Here is a 26570-nt window from a genome sequence, read left to right as displayed (position 1 = left end):
CCCTACCCGGAACTAAACCAAACACAGTGTGTTCTCAGAGACCCCAGAAATACAGACTGGTATGTTTCTACCCGGAACAGAGTGACTCACACTGTGGCAGCCAGGATGATGCCGTAACAGGCCTGGGGAAGAGAAGCTGTGAACCCCCAGGGCAGGGACATGTACTGTCTGTCCAGGGAATCACAGATGACTGGGTGCCTGGGGACTTTGGTGATAGGGAGCCACAGGAGGTTCTCGGGGAGCGAAGGGCTGGGATTGGCGGTGCGCAGTGACTGGCAGGTTGGTAACAATCATACTGAGACTGCCATTAGCTGAACATGTTCAGTAAGGGAGAAGTGAAATCCAATATGGATGGACCTGTGAGTGATGGTTTCCTGAGGTGAGGCAGGAGGAAATCTGAGTTCTTAGGAAGCAGTAGCACCACGGCACAGCTCCTGTTAGCTGGTCCTCAGTCCTTCCAGAGAGACACTGTAATGAGTTTCTAGGGCTTGTACAACTGGATACCTGATATTTTAAACATGGAGAGGGAAAGGCACAGAGCTGAGAGAAAAGCTTTTATTTCAAACTTCCTGTTGCCTCAGCTTTAGCTTGTTTGTCTGTCGAATGGGTGGAGGGATAGGCCAGCTAGGGGAGAGGAAGATGGGGGCTTTCATTCTGGATGGGTGTGGCATCCCATCTCGGTGGGACCTCCAATTGTGGCACCCATGCCAAAGCAAGTCCGAGGTATCCAGAAATGAAAGACAAGGTGTCCAACCACTTGTGCTAAGAGAATGCGTCTGCCTGTGTGTATGTATATGTCTTTATTACAAGTGCTATGAGATCCCTGTCTCTCTCTGTGACTTTCTAAAGAGGGAGCAGGCTTATATACAGGCTTACAGCATAGTGGAAAAACCCCAGGTATAAGAGCTCGTGTATTCCTCATGCTAGATATTGATTTCAGGCAGGCAAGTCCTGTAAGCCAGGACTAGAGAGCAGGATGCACTTGTGGCTATCAGCTGACAAGCAATGCACAGAAATCCATGGGGCCCAACAAATGGGTCTAGGCTTAGGCTCATGGTGGTTCACTGCTATGTTTATGGGCTTGAAAATTCAGTTGCAGCAGTAGGAGATGTGGATCAGTAGGCAGAGCATTTACCCAGTGTGTCCAAGGCCCTGGCTTCAATCCCAAGCACCACATAAACTGGGCATGGTGGCCTTTGCCTGTGAGTCTATCCCTTTAGAGGTAAAGACAGGAGGGTTAGAAAGAAGCTCAAGGTGAAGCTGGGCAGTGGTGGTCCATGCCTTTAATCCCAGCACTCAGGAGACAGAGGCAGGCAGATTTCTGTGAGTTTGAGGTCAGCCTGGTCTACAGACTTATTTCTAGGATAGCCATGGCTACACAGAGAAACCCTATCTCCAAAAACAAACCAAAAATGAAAAAATAGTTCATGGTCTTGTCTGTACATAGGGAGATTGAGATCAACCTGGGCTAGAGATCCTGTCTCAATCAATCAACCTATCTATAGCAATAAAAATCAACTAATAGCAATAAAAATACACAGTCTCAGGCATAGGCTTGGTAGACTATCACAGTGTCTTTCTGGCTTTATGAGCTGTGACTCTAGCCAGGCAGTGGTGGCACATGCCTTTAATTGCAGCACTTGAGAGGCAGAGGCAGGCAGAGCTTGAGTTTGAGACCAGCTTGGTCTACATGGCAAGTTCCAGGACTACACAGAGAACCCCTGTTTCAAAAAATCAGAGGGAGGGAGGGAGAGCCTGGAGTGAAAGAGGCAGTTTATGTCATATAAATGGCAAGTCTGAGAACATTAGGCGTAAGGAATGACTCTATTGAGAGGTTTAGTGATGTTCGAGGATGTCAGATAACATCTGCCCACTTTCTTCCTATCAGCTCTTCTGATCTTTGGCTTCACCCTGCTCACTGACTCTCCACTAGACGTGCTTCCTTCACCCAATGGGTGGAAGGAGGCTGTTCTGCCAGAGTCATGGTCCTGGGAGAACTCCATTGCCTGGCTTGGGTGTAGAAATATCCCAGCCCTGAGTGCAGGGAAGGGTGGTTACTGTGACTCGTGCCACCGTGGCTGTGAGGATGGGGAAAGAACATTTGCTCAAGGAAGAAGTGTGGACTCTCCTGGGATGCTTGCTTGGTCAAGAGTCAAGTACCCGTGGCCCGTGGCAAGGTGTCTCCTCTACACAAGTGGTGATTCTGCAGCTGAGGTCACCTAGAGATGATCTCCCTGCCTAAGTTTAGGCCAGATGAACAAGCAAAGACTAGCCAGCTTGTTCCGGGAGTTGGAGAGTCTGGGGAGGCCAAGCCAAGTCCAAGGAGGAGACACCAAAGAAATGAGGGTGCCATGAGCCACAGAGAGCTCCAAGGACAGGGTAGTGGGAAGTCTGTGGTTTATCAGCACCACCACTGGAGAACTTTACAAAAGCTGGGATAAGCAGGATGGGACTCCCACTTCCAGGGTCTATACCAGGAAGGAAAGAGCACGGGTGCCTGGCAGGTTCTCCAGGATCTCGTCTTAATGGGGGAGGGGAATCCACCTGTGTTGATGGAGTCAGCAAAGGGAAAGGCATCAGGGTCATGACCCTGTCCCACACACAGTGTGCAGAGCACAGGACCCATCTTGTTTTATTGTTTTGACCACTGAGTGTTGACCTGCAATGTGTATAATATGTAAATATCTTTTAAAATTGGTATTTGAACCACACAAGTAACACATGATGACAAAACAATACAAGCAATTCATATAAAATGAAAACAGGAGACTGTCTCCATCTTCTTCCAACATGCCCTCCCCAGGTAACTGCTTTCTAGCATTTTTTGGGGAAATCTTCCAAAGATTTTCAGTGCATGGCAGGTGCTTATATGCATGAATTTCAAATAAACCAGTGGGATGTCACCAAGCACTGTCCTGCTCCTTGCTTCTTGTGCTCACTGCACCTCTTGGAGCTAGCTCCTCATCTGCACAGGTGGGTTCATTCCCTTTCAGTAACAAGATGACTTCTGTTGCGGGGATGCATCAGGCTCTGCTATGAGGACAGCCTGTCGTTCCCCATCTGTTGCCAGTAAAAATACTACTTGGTGGGTTGGTAGAGTGCTTGCCTAGCATGTACCTAGTTCTCAGTATGGCACAAGACTGTGTGACGGCACACACCTGTCATCCCAGCACTTGGGAGGTAGAGGCAGGAAGATTAGAAGTTCAGGGTCATCTTGGGCTATATGGAGTTTGAGGCCAGCCTAGGCTACGTGAGAAACTGTCACAAACAAACAAACAAACAACAAGCAGTTGGAGTGCTGGGAATGCAGCACAGCTGTAGAGGGCTTGCCCAGCACTTGCAAGGCCCTGGGTTTGATTCCCAGCACTGCCTCAAATAAAACAGCTCCCCAGACTGGACGCAACATTTAAATTTTCTTTTTATTTATTCAATGTGTCTTTTACATCATGCATCTTAGTCCCATTCATTTCCTGCCCCTTCACATCTGCCCTCTGCCCCTGAACACTCCCTCCCCCAGCCAATAAAACAAAATTTAAGGGAAAGAAAAAAGGAAAAAAAATAAAAATCTTGTTATGGAAGCTGCAATGTGACACAGTGAGTCACACAGTAAGCCCCTTTGTCCATATCTTTCTTGCAAAAGTCATTGGTCTGGTGCAAGGCCTCTGGTTTCTACTACACTATTGATGCTGGGCCCTCACTGGGACTCTTCTTGGATATCCTGTTGTTGCCTTGTATTGTGTAGATCCTGGAAAAACTAAATACAATCAACTTATTACATTTTTAAAAGAACATTTATACTTATTTATTTTTTGTATTTGAAGGGTGGCTCCATGATGTGTGAATGGAAATCAGAGGACAACTTACAGACATCAGGGGACAACTTATTAATGTATCTTTTAATACAATTCAGCTTTGTTCACAGAAGGGATTACTTTTGCACCCTTAATTGCAAGGAATAGAATTATTAGAGTTTGCATACATAGGTTGGTCTCGAACCTATGATAATTTCACTTAATGATTTCTCCTTTACCATGTTGCAAACTAAAGGAAACTGTACTTTCAATTTTGAGTCTTGACCTTTTTCTGGATTAGTGGTGTGTGGTGTGGTGACTAGTGGTGTGTGGTGTGGTATCTTCGGGTTCTGGGCATCAGTGGCAAGCTGACGTCAGCCGCAGGACCAGGATGCAAGCCAATCTGTAGACACAGTGTGCTGTGTTGCTACTCTGTGGTGGCAGGTAGGCATTTGTCTTAGGGTAGTTTCAATTCATGAGGGATTCCAGAGACATAACTCCCGTTGTAAGTGAGAAGCATCTGTTATAGAACATTAGTTTAAGATGTGTTACATTTGTTTATGCTGTGGAACATTTGCTTAATGATGCAAAGATGTGTTGCATTCTTTTAGGTTGCATTTGTTTAACTATGTAAAGGTGTGTCAACTTTGCCTCCCTAAAATGCCTGATTGGTCTAATAAAGAGCTGAACGGTTAATAGCGAGGCAGGATCAATGAGATGATGGGACAGACTTAGTAGACTTCCCAAGGGTGGCATTACCCTCTCTGAGGAGCAGATGGGGGGGGGGAGTAAGGGGAGCGGGAGCAAATGAGAGGGAAACTGGAATTGGCATAAGAAATAAATTAATTTTTTTTTTGGTTTTTTGAGACAGGGTTTCTCTATATTGTTTTTGAAGCCTGTCCTGGAACTCACTCAGTAGACCAGGCTTGGTCTCAAACTCACAGAGATCCACCTGCCTCTGCCTTCCGAGTGCTGGGTTTAAAGGCGTGCACCACCACCGCCCGGCAAGAAATAAATTAATTTTTAAAAATTAAAAGAAGTAGCATGGCAGGAGACAGAAATAGGCAGGGCTGGCAGGCAGAGAGAATAAATGGAGGAAAAATCTAGGGAAGGGAGGGAGGAGCGAGAAAAGGAGGAGAGGAGGGCGCCAGGGGCCAGCCACACAGACACACAGCCAGCCAGGGAGTAAGAAGGGAAGAAGGACAGATAGAATAGAGAGAGGTAAAGACTGCAGGTGTGTGCCATCATTCTCATTAAGGCACGATGAGGCCGAGGCCTACAGATTATTTAGTTTTGTTTGTGTGTTTTAATTTAGTTATGGGTTACTTATATGTTACTTTCTAACAACTGTGAATATTTTTCTTTCCCTCAGATAGCTTTCTCTAATGTCCCATTCCCGAAGAAGGATGCCCGGGTCAACAATATGAACGTTTTATGACTGATGGCCTTCTCAAGGGACAAAACAATGCACAGCATTGGCACTGTTAATAAAAGTTCTCTTTTGCTAATTTTCTAGTTAAAAAACAGAGCCTTAGTTTGCTTTCTATTTTAACTGCCAGCAGGGTAGAATGTCCTCATGTGGATTTGTTTATTAACGGTATCTTTGCTTCTCCGATCTGCCTATTCCCTCTTCTCTCCCCACTTGGCTGATAGCACATCCCTTTACAAAGGAAACATGATACTGTCTTGGGTGGAAACTTCTATCTCCACAGGCCCCATGACCCTCTGAGGTACCATTGGTGGCCCCCGTGGGGGAGGAGGCGGTGGGGAAGACTTAGATGGCGTGGTGAGGAGATGTAGGGAAGCAGAATGAAGGGCTAACAGACAACGGTGGGGTGCAGAGACGGAGCGTGTGAAGCTGCGAGCCAGGGTAGGCATCTCAGGCAGCACAGACGATGAGGATGTTCCGAGTGCCTCATCTCTGAGCTTCTGTTTGGAGCCCTGGGCTCCTAGTTAACCGGTTGATGATGAGCTACCCTGACCAAAAGCAACTCAGGGAAGAAAGGGCTCACTGTAGCTTACAATCCCAGGTCACAGTTACCGTTTTGGGGAAGTCAAGGCGAGGACTTGAAAGAGCTAGTTACTGCCACAGCCGTGAATGGAGAGTGAATGCACACATGCCTGACACTCAGCCTGCTCCCTTCCCCTTACACAATCCAGGGCCCAACCCTGGGAGTGGTCCTGTTCACTGTTAGCCTAGTTCTTTCTACATCAATTAACGTAATTGAGATAAGTTCTCACTGAGATTCTCTTCTTACGTGACTCTAGATTGTTTCATGATAATTTCTCAGAGTCTCTTCTCACGTGACTCTAGATTGTTTCATGCTGGTGACCAGTGTAGCCCTGCTGAGGTGCGTGTGTGTGTGTGTGTGTGTGTGTAACTTTCACCAGGGGAATGCTGCAGATAGATAGAGGCTGGGATGAGGAGGATTACATCTAGGAGTCACCAAGGGCCACCATCTTCTTTGATTAGACAGTGATCAAGTCTCACCACTGTTCAACAGTTAACTAGATCTACTTCACAATGCCTTTTGTCTTTTTTGTTTGTTTGTTTGTTTTTGAGACAGGATTTCTTTGTGGCTTTGAAAGATGTTCTGGAATTAGCTCTTATAGACTAGGCTGGTCTCGAACCCACAGAGAGCTGCCTGTCTCTTCCTCCTGAGTGCTGGGCTTAAAGGCGTGCACCACTTTTCAGCAACGTTTTTGTCTTTTTTAAAAAAAGATTTATGTATGGAGGCGGGATTTGTGCACATGTGTAGGTGCCTGTGGAGGATAGAAGAGGGTGTTGGCCCCTCTGGACCTAGAGTTGCAGACAGCTGTGAGCCGCCCAGCATGGCTGCTGGGATCTGAACTTTGCTTTCAGGAAGAGAAGTATGTACTCTTAACCACTGAGCCGTCCCTCCAGCCTCTAATTTGTATTTCATTTATTATTAATTTTCACATATAAAAGAGATGTATAACTTTCCATATAAACAAATGTATGTAGACATACATGTATGTATGTATGATTGTATGGTGTAGATCCAGAACATGTGTTTGTTCTGAGATAGGGCATCCCTGTGTAGTCAGAATGCTTCAAACACAGTAGACACACACACACACACACACACACACACACACACACACACACAGATGTAGGGAGCCGCCCCCACATTCTCCGTTACAAGATGGCGCTGACATCTGTTGTGGGTTGGAGTAAACAACCTTGGTGCGCACGTGCCTGCTACTTTTCCATCCCTTACTCTCTGCCTCTCCCGTGGCGTCATATGGGCTGACGAGCAGGAGCCAGTCAGGAGATGACACGTCCGAGGCGGGGACTGCTGAGCTATATAAGGGTTGGGCTTTTCACTCCTCGGGTCTCCGCTCTGTAAGCTTATGCTCTCCCTCTCAAGACGCATTAAAGCTGTTCTGCAGAAGGATCCTAAGTGTGCCGTGTCGTTCTTGCTGGCGAGACGGTAGCGCGGGACATCTGGTGCTGAAACCTGGGATCGAACCAGGGACCTTTAGATTGGCGGCTCCCTACATCTCCCCCTTTTTGTTTTAATAGCAAACAGGCTCTCCCAGGACATTAGAGGGTAGAGACAGTGGTTGAACTTCCCAAAGAACAAAATTAGTGAGACGTGTACGAAACCTATCCCTAGATTCATCAAAATCCGGGATGCTTCCGACCTGTCCTCTGCCTTTTTTTGGGAAAAGGGAAAAAATACAGCAGGTAACCCTTATGCAGGACAACATGTCTCTCAGAGGAAAATGACTCTCTGTGCGATGCCTTTGCTCAACACCCCTCTTGGGAGGCCAGACTAAACACTCTACCCTGTGCAATGAACCTAAGTTCCGGGTGTGCAGGAGCTGTTCAGTCGGCAGCCTATTGCTTAAGCATAGTCAACCATATATCGGTTGACACCCCTTGCTCGAGCGCAGCCAGTGCTTGTGCTATGACCACCTTATCTCTTTTGTTTCGGGTTCTGAGCTTGCAGACCAACCAGAGAATAAACACTATTCCGCAGCATAGGACTGCTCCAAACAATCCCACCCCCACCCATTCTTTGAAATATGAAACAGCTGGAGAAATCCACGAAGACAATCCCTCCATGAAGGACAGGTCAACTCAAATTCATAGGTCCAATTCATTGCACGGGAATATGTCTCGCCATCCTTTTGCTCCATAATGGTTCTGGTGAGTCGTTCTGGGACCCAAAAGGGATTTTCTTCATTCTGTGGAAAAACACAAACAGCTCCCCTGGATCTTATTAGAATAGGATCCGGGCCTTTCCATTCATTAGTTAGCACATCTTTCCATTTTACAAATTCTTTGGGTCTTTGCGGATCCGAGCAATGCCTTGTTGCTGCATTTTGACCCTTATCATCCAGATTTAAAAAATTCATAGTAAACAATGCCATGGCAATAGCCACTCTTGGTGTTGGGGGCAACTCCTTCATAATTCCCCCTTTTTGTTTTATTAGGTAAGACTTAAGTGTGCGATGTGCTCGCTCCACGATGCCTTGTCCCTGAGGATTGTAGGGCAGGCCTGTAGTATGTGTGACTTGCATTTGTGCAAGCTTCCAGTTCCTGAAAAGGGTATAATCCTTCTCCCTTTTTTGTTTATCTTCTAATGTCCCTCTTGGGGACTGTAAGGGCTCCCCTTATCCTTAAATTTACCGGGGGGGTTATCTTTCTTAGTTACAACCGGTTTCTTTTTACGTGCACCTAACCTCTCACTACGCTTGGTTTCTGACATGCTAGACGGATTGAGAGGAGCCATGATAAAAATAAACAACTGCGGCTCGAATGAAACAAAAGTAACGACCGCGCGCAGCTCTTTTATCTACAAGAGACTAAAGCACACAGTCAGGCACTGCCGCTTATCCTAACAATTGTAACAATGTAACAATTGTAACAGAGGCTCCAATCCAAAATCCCAGAATAGCATACCTCTCCGAGCGTAGTTACCTGCAGTTCTGAATCCTCCTTGAGTCCAAGGGGTCTCCGATGGTGCTGACGATGATGAGGTCTGAGTTCCCGGGTTTCGGCACCAGATCCTTACATATATTCAAGGTACCAGACTTGGTCACATTCCCCACAAATCTGATATTTAATTTACCACTTATCTTTACATTTTTTTATTTTAGTATTTCACTGTTGCTGAAGTCCATAGAGCTGAAGACTATGGTGAGGTCTGATCAGTGTACATTCCAGAGTAGCCCACGTGTCTATCGGGACATGTAATGGTTCTGTTCCCCTGGCTGTTTTCCCTGTGCCCCTCCCACCCAGCCGAGGTCTGCCCTTCAGCGCCAGAGGCTGGTGGATTCCTATTGCCACAGATCAGCCTTGCTACCCCAGCATCTCACATAAAATCAGCTGTGAAGCCGGCCTCCTCTGTGTCTGGCTTTTTTTTTTTTTTTTTTTTTTTGCTTGACTTGAAGTGTTTGAACTTACCCACATCGTTCCTGTTGAGGCACCGTTCCTTTTTATTGCTTAGTGACATTCCATTGTGTGAGCATGACACAGCCTGTGCATTCTTTCTCCTGTGGATTGACACTGGGGATATTTCTAGAATTTTTTTTTTGCTGCTATGAATAATACTCAGGTGGATTTTCTTGCGCCAACCTTTTTGAGGACTTCTGTTCTTATTTATCCTGGGTAAACACCAAAGCGCAGAGAGGCTAGATTCCATCGGAAATGCAGGTTTAACTACTTTGGAAACTGCACTGCTGTTTTCCGGAGAGAAGGCACCATGTCATTCTGCCACCAGCAGGCATGCTCACTTTCGGATTCTCATAGCTTTGCCAAAATACAGTGTTAAAAAGGGTTTTAAGTTTTAATTACTCTGGTGGGCTATAGCGACATCTCATTGTGATTGTAATTTCCTCTTTTTTTATGACTATTGATGTTGAATACTTTTTCTTGTTTTTATTGTCTTCATATTTTATTACACTCAATATAGAGACAGAAACCTTTTATGTACTCAAGTTTAGGGATTTTTTTAAATACCCATTTTATTGTATGTATGGTTATATGTAAGTAATTAGGTTGTTTTGAGGCAGTTTCATACTCTGTATCCCAGGCTATCCTTGAAACTGACTTTGTAGCCCAAGCTGGCCCCAAACTTGCAGTAGTCCTCCAACCCCTGTCCCCAAGTGCTGGGATCACAGGCATGAACTATCATGCTTGACAATTTTATTGCTTCTAAAAAATCTAACACTAAAAGCCAATAAGTGTTTTTGTTATGTTTTTCTAGTATTTTATTGGCTGGAATCTTAAACACAGTTTTAAATTGTGAAGACTCTGTAGTGACCTTTGTGCTATGTGACCCAGATACTGGACAGAAACAAATTATGGAAAAATGATTTTGACTCATGGTTTCAAGGGGTCTCAGTCTACCACAGTGGGGAAGGCATTCTGGTGGCCAGAGGGTGATGGCAGCTGTTTACATTGTGATGGACCTAGAGCCAGGGAGAGTCTAGCCTCCAGAGGCCCCTCTCTCCTAGTAAGGCACATCCACCAGACGGGTCCTACCCCCAACTTTCACGGCTTCCTCAAATATACAGCAGCTGGATAGCAAGCATCTACAATGTTAGCCTGTGCCGTCTACTGCAATCTCAGCCACAGCAGGAATGACTTGCCCTTGAGTAGTGGACTGACTGAGACACAGGCTAAGTAAAAATAGTTCATTCCTTCCCCTGCTCTCTTGATCTACTGCGCTTACTTTAAAATGACTTTTACATATAATTGGATCAATGTCCAGTCCACTGCTACTGTTCGTATGTTTTCCCAAATAGTCTGTGTTTTCAATTATCAGGGTTGTAAAGTGTATATGATGGCAAGGCTATCGTTATTATTTCTTATTTTTCAAATACTTTTTTTTTGCAATTTTAGATCAGTTATTTGTCTGAACTGATGGTTGAATGGTAAATAATGGTCTCTCTCTCTTCCCCTTTCCCCACCAAAGATATCCGCATCCTAATACCTGGAGCGTATGAATACACCTGCTTGCATAGCAGGGGGATCTTGCAGATGTGGCTACCTAGGACCTTGGGAAATGAAGGTCATTCTGGGTTATACGGTTGGGCCCTGTGTGACCTCCGTTGAAGACAGAGACAGGAAGACAGGATTAGGAGAGAGACCCCTGGGATAGTTTCCAAAAGCCAGAGGAGGCAGAAGCAGCTGCTCCTCTACAGTCCATCTCCCGCCCCCAGCCTGCAGACCCCTTGGTTTCAGCTTGCCTAACCTTCATCTCGCACTGCTGGCTCTCCAGACTTGTAGAAGAATAACAGGTTGTAATAGCAACAGGAAACAATATGCTAACTAAAAGATTGTTTTTAAGCCAGGCATGGTGGCTCGTGCCAGCAATCCCTGAGTACTGGGAACGAAGGGGCAGAGTATGGAAAACGCCATCAAATCCCGTGAGATCACCAGGTGAGCCTTGGCTGCAAGCACCCTGCATGGGAGCTGGCTTCCCTGCCTAGGGTCCCAGGGCCCCCACTTCTGCCTCCTTGCTAGGAGGAGCTGGACTTTTAACTGGACAGAACCTGGCAGGCGGAGCAGCCACCTTCGTAGATGTGGGAGGTCACCTGCCCCTGACCATTGTGACCAACACCTGGTTTCCAGAAAGCTCTTGGACCTAGGCTTTATCTTGCCTGTCAGGACCTCAGGCAGGTCACAGCACTGGACCCTCCCGGCAGTCCCAATGTCAGGTGGACTGTTGAGCATTCCCAGCTCCTTGTTCCTGGAAAGTATAGGGTGAAAACACTTAGGTGTGAATTTGACACTACTTCCCAGAGTTCCCCAGGGCATGGGAACTAGACATCACATCCTTTATTGTCTGCTTTCTTATGCAATCTGCTTTCTGTTACTATAATAAACACCTAAGACAATCAACTTATAAAGAAAAAACCCGGTATTTTGCATATAGTGTCAGAGTTCCAATCCATGACTGGTTGGTTTTTTTGCTTTTGGGTCTGGGGCATGGAGGCACATTGCCCTGAAGACTGAACCTGTGGACAGACATATAGACATCATGGCAGGAATGTGTGGCAGAGCAAAACTGCTCACCCCATGGCCAGGAGGCAAAAAGAGTAGAGGAAGACGGTGCTGTTCCATGATCCCCTTTAAAGATGGGCCCCAGTGGCCTCAAACCCATCTCTTAGGCTGCTGTCCCCTCCTAGAGAACTAAGTCTTGGGGACACTAAAGATCCAACTGGACCACGTCTCTCCCCTGCCTACACCCTACTCCCCAACAGGCATTTTTTCCTGTGGTGACATCCTGAGTAAATTCTTATCTTTATGTTCCCTATCTGGACTAACCCAAGCCCTCACAATGTCAAGTACTGGACTGAAATGACCAGAGACACGCAGTGGAGATATTCTGAGCACAGAAATCAGAGGCAGAACTGCTGAACCAGGAAATGGGGATTTTTGCATCAGGTGTAAGCTGAAAGGAGCTTGGTTCCTGTCCACCCCATTTTCAAGGTTCCCTAACCACCCCCCACTCCACTCCCCCACCCCACCCCTGTCAGTTACCACAGCCACTTCTCTGGGATTGACCCGGAGACAAGGATTCTATTCGTGGTTCTGCCCCCTTGAATTCCTAGGAGGAGCTGGGACATCTGAAAGGAGTTGGCTCAGCAGGATCTGAGGCCAGTTGGGCTTCAGTTAGGAGGAGAGCTGAGAGCCACTGACTCTCCACTGAGAGTTGAGCACATTCCTGTGATGGACAAACATCAGGATAGACTGAGGCAGGCCCCAGGGGAGCTGTTCTGCAGGGCCCTCTCTAGTAACCGTGGGGATGGGGAGAGTGGAGCCACTCAGGATATGTAGCCCATAAAACCATGGGTGCCAGGACATAAGATGAAGGGCCTTCAGATACCCCTGACACCGTCACTTACAGGACAATCAGATACCCCTGACACCGTCACTTACAGGACAATCAGATACTCCTGACACCGTCACTTACAGGACAATCAGATACCCCTGACACCGTCACTTACAGGACAATCAGATACCCCTGACACCGTCACTTACAGGACAATCAGATACCCCTGACACCGTCACTTACAGGACAATCAGAACTCCTCTGCAGGGCTGGCTGCTCAGGAAGAGAAACTGACTCAGAATCGGGGGGCCTTGGACATTTAAGGAGGCACCAAGAGCCCATAGAGAGTCAGATAAGAATGATTTGCCCATTTAGGATGCCCGATCTGTTTTACTACCTCCTCTAAAGGATGCTGCCACTCTCTGAACTCTTCTGAGATGTTGCAGGAACCCATGGGTGCAGAATCCCCAGACTGTCCAATTAGAACGTAGGCCATTTGCCTGTCTGAAACTCCACTTGAAATTTAGTTTGCATGAGATCCTGGGAAGTCAGACCTTTAGAGTTGGTTAGGGCTCTGCAACATGAGCAGACTCCCCTTTCGTGTGCCTAATGGATCTAACACTCTCATCGCCTCGGAAGCAGTTCTTCCGAACACATCTGTTGGCCTGGGTCTCTCAGGGGCATCCTTCCCCTTGTCATGCAGTGCCCTGGCCCACCTTAGAGCCCTATCAGCAAGAAGGCCTTTGGAAGATGCATCCTCTCAACCCTGAACCACAGCCGTGAGCTAAAATGGAACAAACTTCTTCTCTTTAGAACTTACCCAGTCTGCAGGATTGTATGACTACTAACAGGGAGCAGATTAGGGCATTAGTTGCCGTGAAGGAACCGAGATGTTAGGAGTTACAGGTTGGAAATGTCTTTGCAGAAAGGGAAGCTGCAGCTGAGAGAAATCAAGTGACTTGTTCAAAGTCAGTCTTTGGGGTTGAAGAGATAGCTTAGCCGTTAAGAGCATTGCCTGCTCTTCCAGAGGACCCAGCCTTGATTCCCAGCACCCATTTGGCAGTTCATAGCTGTCTGTAACTCCAGTGTCAGGGGATCTGATACCCTCTTCTGACTTCTGTTGGAACCAGGCATGCGTGTGGTACACATACATAGATACAGGCAACACACACACACACACACACACACACACACACACACACACACACACAGAGATACACTGCCTGAAATTATTAATACCAGAGATAATAAGCCCAGGGCAAGGGGAAGAGGTCTCAGCAGGAGGAAGGAAGAGCTGGCACATTGCTTTGGGAATGTGAAGAATGATCTAGAGAGTGTGAAAACACAAATAGTATATTCTGGGGCTTTAATCCCTCAGCATCTGAGTTGCATTTTCCTAGATGCAAATATGTATTAGGACACCTTCAGAATTTTGTTACGGTCTGCTCAGCAATTAAGGAGTCTATTAATACGTGGTGACTGAATTGTGAAATGGATTAAAAGCTGTGTCTGTGTTAAGCTGAGACATTCCCGGGGTCTGGAAACACAAGGGTGAGAAAAAAGACATCGTGTGCACATTTAGAAAACTGAGGGCTTGGTGAGCCTGGCCCCTTGGAGGGACCCTTCGGTTCCAGCAGGACATCTTAAATTCTGTTTATACTCATAGGTTTATGTTTATTATGAAAAACAAAAACAGGGGAGGGGCAGACCCATAAGTAGAACAACACTGACTACCGGTTAACCACTGCCACAAGGTCCCCAGAACAACTTTTATAAAAATCAGGGTCTGCTTTCCCCAGAGTGTCTGTGTTTAACAGTCTCCAGAGAGATGAACTTGGGTGGCTGCTTTACAGTCCACTGAAGGCTGTGGCATAATTTATGAGCCTGTTTCTGGGCCATTTCCAACTTTTCAATATTACAAATAGCATGATGATGAATGCCTTGGTGTGTAAATCTTAGGCACCACCTCTGACAGGCCGTGCTCCGTTCCCAGCAGTGGGGGAGCCGAGTAAGGCCTAGCCAGCCGTTGTCCCACCCTCTGGCACAGGCCCCAGTCCTGCCCCAGGCCCAATCCCACTCCCACACCAGCTCTTGGCCACAGCCTCAGCACCCTGTAGGATGACCTAACTGGGTAGAGGAGAAGGCCCGGGCCTGGGACAGCTGCCTAACTGTTGTCCTTGACCAAGTGCCTCTGCCTTTATTGACCTCAGTTTTCCCCAGCTGTAAAAGGTTTTTGGATTCTTATTTTAGTTAAAAGATTAGTGATTGAAAAGAGAATCAGTGTAGAAGCTCGTTATATATAACAACCAAAGGGTTGGAGCTACAGCTCAGCGGTGGAGCCCTAGCCTCAGACGTGTGAGACCCTAAATTTAATCCTTGGCACCACCAAAAAAGAAAGAAAGTAGACAGACCAAGCACTTGAGGTTAGCTCGGGCTACACAGCTAACCCTGTCTCAGAACAAACTGACAAAAATCTAGTAGCAACAAGCAGAACCAAGTGAGAGGACCCGGGCCCGACCTCTGCCTGAGCAACCGCCCTTCCTTTCATCTGACAAGAGCTGATGGCCGTGCGTGCAGCACTAGGTGCCTGGGAGAGTCTGAGTCGTAGTCTAGATGCTTGGGTGGGTGCCCCAGGGCGTTGCTGACTTTCCTCACTAGAACTGACACCTCCACCTCCTGCTTTGCTTTATGACATCCATCATTTATACTCTCCATTGTCTGCTCCCCAGCTGGTTGGGTTGCCCCAGGCTCTGTCTGTTCTAACTCCCAGTCCTGTCTGACTCAGCCTTCACTAGTGTATACTCCCCACCCCCACCAACCCCAGCTCTTGTGGCCATCTGGGCCCTGCACGTCCTGCCTGGGACCTGTCTACTCTAGAAAGTTCTTTGCTGAAGTCATTGTTCATATGCAGCCACCAGACGACACCAGTGTTGAGCTCTTAGGGTGTGCAGCAGCGTGTTCAGAGGCTGGCCTGCATCAGTCCGCTCTGTTCTTACAACCCAAACTGCCATTTTACAGAGGAGAAAACTGGAGTCAGAGTGCTAGGCCCTCCCCAGGCTGTGGTCCATACACATCCCCTGTACTCACCCTTAGACCTCCTTATTCTGGAAAGACCAAAATTCCTACCTGACACAAATAGAGGCCTCTTCCAATATTGACATGCGCCCTCTGGTGTGCCCAGTCATCTGGAACCCATCAGGGTAGCCATCAGCTCCAGGAAGGAGGCCCCACCGTGCAGGGGCAAGCCTTGATTCTGGCCCCCTGCCACGTGTCTCTCTGGACTGCAAGTCCTAGACTGAGCTGGCTGTGACAGTCATGACAGATCCAGAATTGGGGTCATGGTCTCTGGCATCCTTGTGAATGAGGTCATCAAATCCTGTTGTCTGTTGTTATTTAAATCTTAGCAAGTGTCATGGAGAGTAGGTACTTACAGAGTTGCCAGGATGTCTACCTTTCCAACTGGGAAAGGGTGGGTATGAATAGTGGGGGAGGGAGTCCTGGTTCCCAAGTCCCAGCTTTGCTACCCACCAATGGATGGTTATAGGCAGGACTCCTTGCTGTGGAATATATGTGTGAGTATATGTTGCTGTGATTTGATAAAGAAGCTAACTGGTTAATAGCTGAACAGAATAATGTTAGGCCAGAGAATCAGACTAGGAGAATGCTGGGAGGAAGAAGGGCAGAGTCTTGACGTGACTGCAAGACACAGAGGGAGCAGGAGATGCTAATAAAGGTCCCACCACGTGGCAGAGTGTACATAAGGAATAGGGTGAACTTAAAATGTAAGAGCTACAGCCAGGCGGTGGTGGCACACGCCTTTAATCCCAGCACTAGGGAGGCAGAGGCAGGTGGATCTCTGTGAGTTCGAGGCCAGCCTGGTCTACAGAGTGAGTTCCAGGACAGCCTCCAAAACAATATAGAGAAACCCTGTGATGGGGAAGTCCTGTGTTTATGTCAATAAAGCACTGTTGATCAATAGGAAAGCAAGATAGGTGGGACTAGGAGTTGAGGAGGATTCTGGGAAAGAGAGACACAGGCAGTAATGATGTAGCCGCCATAGGAATAAGAGGTCCAGACCCTTTTCTCCAGTAAGAGAAATACTTAGATTAGCAATTATGGGTTAAATACTTAAGTCAGAGATAGCCAGTAAGAAACCAAGCAAATGGCCAACAGCTTCATAATTAATATAGCCTCCTGTGTGTTCATTTGGGACTGATGCATTTCTGGAACCAGGCTGGTGGGGAGACTTCATTCTACAACCCTGTCTTGAACCCCACCCACAAAAAGTAAGAACTAGTTAGTAATAAGTCTGAGCTATTGGCTGAGCAGTTGTAATTAATATTAATCCTCTGAGTGATTGTTTGAGAGTGGTTGTGGAACAAAAAGCTCTGTCTACAACCCCTCCACCTTGACCATTAGATTTTGAACTTGCAAAGACAAGGTTTGGTCTCACATGGGCTTGGAAGTTGTCATCTGCCAGCCCGTATCTCTTCTCCTGCAGGTTCAGAGTGTTACTGGGCAGTGATGACATCTGCGATTCACCTTGTCCACTGGCTAGTGAAATCCCTGTGTCCAGGGACCATGTCTGAATCGCCGGCCTCTTCTAGGGCCCAGCCGCACAACTCAGCTGGTTTCTGATTGAATGGGGAGGGGAAGAGCCTGTGGTCAGGGGCTGGAAGGCCACTGTCACCGCCTGCCCTTCCGGTGTGGTAGACTTCAAGTCTCAGAGATGGGCTGTCAGGTATACTGTCTGTTGTGTGTGACCTCACTAAGACTTCCCTGTGTGAGTCAGGGTTTGTCTGGGCCGTGGCAGACAGTGGCACCCCAGCCTTTTGTAATCAGCTTCAAGATCTGTCTGCTCAGACATCTTGGGCTTCTGGGGCTTAGGGAACCACTTAAGTTCTTTTCTGTGTCCACAGAGTCCCGTTCTAGACAAGAGTCAGTGCTCAGTGCATGGGCCTTTGCTGCCTACCTTCCCCTTATCCCCATTTAAAGCTTTGTTTAATCATTCCCTTACTAGTGGTCACTAATGGCTACTAGGAGTCAAGTTGACCACTGGCTTGCTGCAAGGGGCAGGGATAAAACAGTCTCAGTCCTCAACTCCAGGTGCTCTTAGTGTGTAGTGGAGGGCAGTCTGACCTGTCAGTCCGGATTTATAGTCAAGCAAGTACACTATTTGGGCCATTGTAACAAAACCCACAGTAATGGGTAGCTGATGAATGGCAAGGTTTTTTGGTGGGGAGGGGCATCTCTCTATGCAGCTCTGGTTGTTCTGGAACTTACTATGTAGACCAGTTTGGCCTCGAACTCACAGAAATCCTCCTGCTCCTGCCTCCTGGGTGATGGGATTAAGGCATGTGCTACCATACCAGGCTCAGCAGAGATTTTTCTCACAAGTCAGGAAGTCCAGGGTCATCCAGGTGTCCGCAGACACTGTCTGGTGAGGGCTCTCCTTCTAGTCCATAGACCACACCTTCTTGCTATGTCCTCACTTGATGGGAAGGACAAAGGAGCTCTCTGAGGTCTCTTTGGTAAGGACACCAATGCCGTTTCAATCTCAAGAACCCATTTACTCCCTAGGCCCATGTCCTGATAATGTGTCTGTGTCCATGGGCTGGGGAGCCTGGCTTTGGGGGAGGGGATGCAGGCATTCCTAGCAGTGTGCTATGGGTATGATGAGGACAGCTGGGAGGGAGGTAATAATGCGGCGTGACGAGAGCCTCTGAGTCCAGGGCTCTGGAGCCAGACGTTCAGAGCTCAGCTCTGGCACTTGCAAGCCATGGGGCTTCAAACACATCATTCAGTCTCAGTGCCTCGTTCTTCTCATTTGTAAATAAGTGACAAAGGCAAGGGTGTCCGAGCAACACGTGGTGTAGTCCACAGATGTGAACAGCAAGAAGAAAGATAGCTCTCACGTTGGAACAGGTCACAGGGAAGCGGAGAGGGAATCTCTGTGGACTGGGGGCAGGTGTGTCCCTGGACATGTCTTCAGAATCCAAGATTTCTCTCACAGTTTGTGCATTGCTGACATAGGGACAGACACAGGCGGAGAGGGGTGAGCATTTGCCTCAGGACAGCATTGCAGCTTGGCCCATATGGGGCTCCCTGCTGCCTGCTTGTCGTTTAAGGCCTGTATAACCTGGCCTCAGTTTACTCCTTCATTCACTTCTCTCTTCTTGGACACAGACTCTCTACAACCTGCAGAGAGCAGGCCTTCCTGCTGTGGTTGGGTTTCCTTCAGTTACTCTCACAATCCCCCAACTGCAGTGACTGAAGAGCATGAGGTTGATGCCTTGTGGTTTTGGAAGTCTGATCTAAGCTGGGTCTTAATGGGCTAATTCTGTTCCTCAGGATGCCTGAGCAGGGAGACACCTCCCTGCCTCTCCCTTTCTGATAGCTGCGGCGTCTCTTGGCTTGTGCCTGCGCTCTCCCGCTCTCCCATCTACACTGGTGGCCACTCGGCCTCCTCCCTGCTGACAAGTCTTCCTCTGCCTTCTTTTATGACAGGCCCATCCAGGGAACCTTGGGTCATCTCCCTATCTCAGGGTTCTTGACTTCATCCCACCCTGAAAGTCGCTTCTTCATCTGACGTAACATTTCCAGGGGCCAGGGTGAAGCTCAGGGGTAGAGACAGATAGATAGAGCACCCTGCCTAGGGTGCCCAAGGACCTGGGTTCAACCCTTGACACCACCAAAACAGTGAACAACATCTGGGGCTCCAAGAATTGGGACCTGGACACCTTTAGTGGGTCACAGAGTCAACAGCAGAGACCGCAACCAACTGGTGTGGGGGCAGCTTCTTCCCAGAGTCTGGGCCAGATAATCACAAATATTAGTTTCTTGCAGGAGCTCAGTGAGCAGTTACTAGTTCCAGTCCATTTATCTGTTACAGAAACTGAGTGCTGAGAAGTACTGGCTACTTCTGTGCTGTGTGACCAAACCACTTGGCAGAAACAACCTGAAGGAGGGAGGCATTGTTTCAGCTCACCGTTTCAGAGAGTTTGGTCCTTCACAGCGGGGAAAGTATGGCAGGCTGGCAGGAGTACGCCATGGTGGCAAGAGTCTGTTGGGGTGACTGTTCACATGGTAGAGCAGGGACTAGATACAGCCTTCAAAGGCCTTCTCCTAGGGACCTACCAGTTAGACTCTACCTCCTCAAGATTTCACAGCCCTTTAAAACAGTGCAACTCCACCCAGGAGCAGGCACCCAAAACACAAGTCTGTGGGGAAATTTCAGATTCAAGTCATAGCACTGGGCCTGGGCCTACTGGCTGGTGGGGGCAGGACCACAACTCCAGCAGGCCTCATTAGTCCAGGCACCCCGCACACTCAGCTCAGCGAGAAAGAGGGTCTTAGTGATCACCTACCCTGACTCCCAGACACACATTCTTTCACTGTATAAGTGGGGAAGTCGAGGCTGGGAAAGTTGAGTATAGTTACTCAGTAAGTTAGGGGTGGGACTGGAAATTGGTCTAAGCTTCTAGTTGCATCCTCACATCAATTCTGAGGAGTGGCCACATCTGGGATACAGCACACAGTGGGACTACAGCAATTCTGAGGAGTGGCCACATCTGGGATACAGCACACAGTGGGACCGAGGTACTTGGTTACTTGTTCTCCTAATGTTGTTATCAGACACTACTCAGGCTAGACGAGTTAGAAAGAAAAGAGGCTTATTTTGACCTATGGTTTTAGAGATCCAGTTGTGTCTAGTGATGCCCTTCTTGCTGGGAGAATCCTAAGGTGGTACAAGGTGTCACACAGCAAGAGACAGAGAGTGTGTGTAGATATTTTCTGGTCCCTCTCCCTTTTATGAAGCACTGGGATAAAGGATGGGGACTCCATGCTAATGACCCCACCGAATTCTAGCTCCAGATGTTCTACCTCAGTGTAACCATAGTTGAATTGAATTTCTACTTTAATACTTCACAGTGGGGATTGGACTTCAATGGGGGTGGGAGCGTCTGAACCAGAGTGCCTAGGCTGGTGGGAGCCCAGCCCAGAACTTTCCATCCTCTCCCGGTCCTCAGCCCCTGACATACTTGTAAGAGAGCCCACGGAAACCTCCCAAGAATGTTATTTGCTGTCACAAGCTATTTATGTCCCATTTAAAAGAGTTCTTGGGCTGGAGAGATGGATCAGTGGTTAAGAGCACTGGCTGCTCTTCCAGAGGCCATGAGTTCAATCCCCAGGAACACAGGGTGGCTCACAAACATCTCTGGTGGGGTCTGATAGAGCTACCATATACATAAAATAAATATATCTAAAAAAATAATAGAGTTCTTGTGTTACTTCACACATATGTCTATGTATACATACAGAAAACTATTAATAATATGTATCCATTACAGAAGTGATATTAAATCAGCCGTTATGATCCCACCACCTATCTTGGAATGAGAATTTCCTGCTAATCTTGCTCCTGTCTGGGTGCCTCTTCCTTATTTTACCTTCTTGCCTCTCTTGGAGGTGAGCACACCTCAGATTCTGACATTTTCATTTCCTCACCATTTTGTAATAATCTAAACATATCTGTACATATTGCATAGCTAGGTATTATGTGCTTATACTTGTGTCTGATCTTCATAAAAATATTATCAAGCTGTACAATAATGTCTTCTGTGAATTGCATTTTACAGTGTCATCACTAGACTTTATCCCTTCTGATACCTGTCGCTTACTTCATTCATTTTCCATGCTGTATAATATTTTGTTGAAAGAGACATTATATATCATTTATTCTTTTGGTGATGGGCATTTAGTTTGCTTCTGATACTCTGCTATCACGGATAAATGCTCTTAGGAATATTTTTGGTGATGTTTCCCAGTGCACGGACAGGAAATCCTCACACTTACAAGTGGAATTGCCGGATGGAATAGTGTGAATGTGGAATCTGGTTTAAGGTGTGTCCTTTCCCTTCTACTCCAAGGGAACCTCTATCGCCCCCTACCGGCGGAGTCGAGAGCGTCGTGTCCTCCCCCCCTCCCCCGCGGTCTGTGGAATTTACAAAGGAGGTGGGGATGAGACTGGATGAGAGCAGCTATTAAGAAGTATGTGATCCTGGTGTCAACCTAATAGAAAGCAGAGAAAGTCTGAAGGCGGCCAGCGGGACGTCTGTGATTCAAGGTTGGTCCCCGAGGAACTCCGTTGTGGCCTCTCATCTTCCTGTCTCAGGCTCTTCTGCCTGTGGAAACCCCTGTTGTAGCCTAAGGCCCATTTCAAATGCTCTTCCTAGGTCTAACTCTGATCTCTCCAGCTGGAGGGTTTCAAATCTCCTTTCCGAGGGGGGGCGAGCCTGCTCACTCAGCAGCACAGACCTGTGGTCTGCGACCCCTTTGCTTGCTCAGAATCCTGACTTTACTACTGGGACCAAGGCTCAACCAATGCTCAGCCATCTCAGGGTGGGACTGAGATGACCACGTCCCAGTCACGCGCTCTTAAGGTTTTTATGCACCACACTCCCTGAGTTTTCTCTCCTTGAGGAGTTTTCTCTCCCTGAGGAGTTTTCTCTCCCTGAGGAGTTTTCTCCGGCGTATTTCATCTACATAGCTCATGTCGACATTGCATCTGAAGTTTGGTTGTTTTTGAGACCAGGTCTCATGTGCATTGTCCCCTCAGGCTGACCTGGGGACTCATTATATAACTCAGGTTGAACTTAAAACTTTTTTTAAAAATAGTTTTTCGAGACAGGGTTTCTCTGTGTAGCCCTGGCTGCCCTGGCTGGCCTCAAACTCGCAGAGATCCACCTGCCTTTGCCTCTCAAGTGCTGGGATCAAAGGCGTGTACAAAACTTTTTACAATAAGGACAAGTTTATAGGAGTCTGTTCTCTCCGTCGGGCATGGCGACTGTCTCAGTCTTGCAGGCTTGGAGGCAAGCGCCACTTACTCACTTACCTATCTCACTGCCTGGCAGAGAGGTAGTTCGTGAACTCACGAAGATCCGTGTAACTCAGTCCCCCAAATGCTATCTTTGATTTTTTATTTTTATTTATTTTTTATTTTTTGGGTTTTAGAGACAGGGTTTCTCTGTATTGCTTTGGAGCCTGTCCTGGAACTTGCTCTGTAGACCAGGCCGGCCTTGAACTCACAGAGATCCACCTGCCTCTGCCTCCCGAGTGCTGGGACTGAAGGCGTGTGCCACCAATGCCTGGCTGTATCTGATTTTAAAAAAAAAAAAAAGACCTTTTCCCCTCAAATTGCTTCATATCACCATCTGTGTGTTGGTTTTGAAAACATGCTCATTTAGCCGAAGGTGGCCTCGAAGTCACTAAGTGGTGGAGGATGGCCTTGAACTCCTGATCCTCTTGCCTCCACCTCCAAGTGCTAGGAGGGTCGTCATCTGTAGTAATGGTCACACAGGTCCCATCACATGTCTCAATTAATTAATTGGTGTGCGTGTGCGACGGTCCTTGGCTTGTGGTGGGACGTCCTTGGCTTGTGGGGGGACGTCCTTGGCTTGTGGTGGGATGCCGTCTGGAAAAGGGCTGAGGACGCATCCACCCATCCCCCTGCTGGCATAGTGCACTGCTCAATGTGGGCCACGCTAGCTCCGCAATAGCTGTGGGGCTTCCCGCTCCCTTCTTGGTCACATGACTGACCAAAGAGTCCTAGCCCAGAGAAAGACCAAAAACGCATAACTAAAGGTTGTGCTGGGCTTGTTCTTTTAACCACCAACCAGCTCCCAAACCGTGATGCCGAGACTCTTGTTAGTTGTAAGTGCTCAGCCTAGCTGAGCCAGGCTTCTTTCTGGCAAGCTCTTTAACTTGAATTAACCTGTTTCTCTTGCCAACCTTTTGCCCCAGGGATTAGTACCTTTCTTTTCTTCTGTATGTCTTACTCTCACTGCCTCTCTATGTCTGACTGCCGGGCATTTGCTTGGCTTCCCGCCCCAGCTGTTTCTCTAGTTCTCCTTCTTCTCTGACTCCTCATTCTTTCATGATTTTTCCTATTTATTCTCCCTGCCTGCCTATCCTTTCTCCTCCCTTGCTATTGGCTAGTCCAACTTTTCATTAGACCAATCAGGTGCTCATCAGGCAGGCAAGATGAAACAAATGCACCATATACATCGTTACATCGTTACACAGATGCAGCATAAACAAAAGTAGCACACCTTTACACAGCTAAAGTAATATTCTGGGGTGTAAACAAATGCAAAGTGCTACATTGCCTAGTTAAGATTCCACAGCAAAAGATGTGTTTCTGCTGAGCACCAAAACGATCCTGGGGACAGCTCACCGGAGCCAAGGGTGGACATGCGGCGGACATGTAGGGGAACAAAGATGCTGGTACCATACCATATCTGCTGCTTTCTTTGCTTTATCCTCCCTCCCTTCCCCTGCCCATGGGGCAGAAAACACCCGAGGACCCCACCCAAGCTTTGCAAGTGAACGGCCATGCAGACCGAGGTCGGACGCCTCCTGCGCTGTGAAGGAGAGTTGGAGGTGATCCTGAAATAGCAGACACCACAGCTGGGACAGGACCATGGAAAGAGCGTCTGTGGTAAGGTTTTACATTGCTTCCCATTACATTTTACCAGCATCGCCCCATGCAGAAACCTTTTTCCTCATTTCCAGAGTTATTTTCTTTGGACCAGTTCTTAGGAATGGAATGAGTGGGTCTGAAGTCTGTGCATTTTCATGAGTTGGACACTACTGCCAAATTGACATTAAATATTCTCTTCAGCCTTGCAACCACCCTGCCTAGGCAGAGGGAGAGGCCATTTCATCGTCACAGCGAACACAGGCATTAGGGTTTGAAACAGACTTTTTACTATTTTAATAACTGTAAAAGGATATCTCATAATTTTTATTAGCACTTCTGTCTGGCTACTGGTATGGCTGCAGACATTCTCATATATTTGGTTTACTAGAGCCGAGTCCCCTTTGTGAATTGGCTATGCCCATTTTTCTAGGGCGCTCATCACAATTCAGATTTAATTCCCTGGAACTAGGTTCACCACCAGACTTAAAAACATAAAAACAACAACAACAATTCGTAACTCATCTGAGAGCCTGATGCAGTGTAACAGCTAATCTTGATTGTCAACTCGATGGCATTTAGAACCACCATGGACACAAACCTGTGAGGAAGTTTTTACATTAGGTCACCTGAGGTGAGGAATGTGCCGCACCACGGCACAGACTGGGCTCTGGACGGACAAATAGAGAACCGGAGCTGAACGGCTGCACCCACGCCTCTCTGCTTCCTGACAGCCACGCAACGTGCCCGTTGCCGCGGGCTCCCGGCACCCTGCCCTCCGCACCAAGATGGACAGTATCCCGTCAGACTGCGAGCCCAAATCAGCCTTACCTTACACTCGTCAGGTATTCGGTCTCAACAATGAGAAAAATCACCGATTTATCTAGTCTGCGGACTCTAGCTTGCTAGCCCCGCCTGGACCTTGGAGTCACAGAATATTGTAGCGGTCAGAAGAACACATTTGGCCCCCTTGCTCACACCTGTGCTGAAGCAGGACTTTGCCTCGGTCCAATCACTTCTGTTGGCCCTCTGGGGTGACGGGTCCCTAATAGGTTTGGGCTTTGGCTGATGTGACCACAGGAGGAGAAAAGGTGACCTCGTCCTAGAGAAAGGATCTCTTTTCCCCAAAGGCTGGTTCCTGCATCGGAATTCTTTGTCCAGTGGCCTCCTATTGAGTTAGGGGTGACAGCAGAGACGGTGCAATCATGGTGTCAGCTCATGTGCACATGCCAGCTGAGAATTTTCTTGCTTGTAGAAGCTTTTTCCTTGTTACATTGATTTTTTTTTGCAACAAAAATGACATTATTTTTCAGCTGAATCTTGTATAGGGCGGTAAATACCAAATATAATTGCTTCCTCTCTCCCAAGACACCTCTGACCAAATCCATACTCGGCAGCAGATGAGAAACAAAGCTGCTATTGTCTCCAGAGCCTCCCGCCTGTTCAGTGTTCAGCGACTAGAGAGGTCATGCCATTTCCCTGTCCTCCCCTCACTCTGTGAAGGGAGGCAAGCTAGGGTGAGGTGGGGAGTAGGGGCCAGTGTCCTGGGGCTCCTGCTGTCTGCAGGCTGTTTTCTACAGAGAGCACCTGTGTCCTTAACTTGTTTCTCATCAGGTGACAGGTTAGGCACCCAGGAGGGATGAGAGCTCTCAAGCCCAGGGTTTGAGACGCTGGTATCTGTGTTGCTTGTGCTAATAATATGGCATGGTGGTGACAAAATACCTAAGAAATAGTAGCTTAAGAGGTGAAGGGTTTATTTGGTCTCATGCTCTGGGAGGTACAGTGTTTGAGGGTACAGTCTGGATGCTTTTCATAGCCAGAACCTTGCTGAGCCTGTATCTATGTTGACCCAAGGACAAGGTGACCCTCTCTATTGCCCAAGGTTTACCTGGGCTCCACTGCAACAGGTAGCCTTTCTTTTTTTCTTCTGCTGTAACAATGTCATGTTCTAGGGCTTTCAAAACTTGAACATGTACAGTGTATTTAGCCTGGCATGGGTTAGATGCAGGCTCTGATTCAGTGGCCCCGGAGGCAGGACTGGAGAGTCTGGGCATCTGAGTAGCTTGCAGGGATGTGGCAGCTCTCAGTGCTGAGGCGCTAGCAGGCACAGCCGGGACCTTGTGGAAATCTCATTACCACCATGCTGGCCAGACAATAGATGCTGAGTATATGCCGAATGATTGACTGAACAATAGGCAATTAGCATTCAAGACGCTAAGGAGTCCTGTAGGAAGGAAACCTGCTACTGTGAATATCTCAAATTTATTTTAACTGGAATCCAATTTTTGGAAATACTTATTAACATTTTATGGAAATAGTGCTTTGAGACAAGGACTCTGGGAGACCCTGCATATTGTGGAGTCTTAGCTCTATAATGGGGAAACTCAAGCCTGGGTTTGTGTTGGTGTGTCTGGTTCAGCAATTAGGTGAAATTGTTTCCCCACGGACCTTCCTGTAGCCCCGAGGGCCTGCAGACTCCTTCAGGGG

This window comes from Mesocricetus auratus, unplaced genomic scaffold (assembly GCF_017639785.1).
Source record: "Mesocricetus auratus isolate SY011 unplaced genomic scaffold, BCM_Maur_2.0 Super-Scaffold_6730, whole genome shotgun sequence".
In the NCBI taxonomy this organism is placed as follows: Eukaryota; Metazoa; Chordata; class Mammalia; order Rodentia; family Cricetidae; genus Mesocricetus; species Mesocricetus auratus.
The sequence above is the reverse complement of the archived record's forward strand: the minus strand, read 5'-3'. Positions refer to the sequence as shown.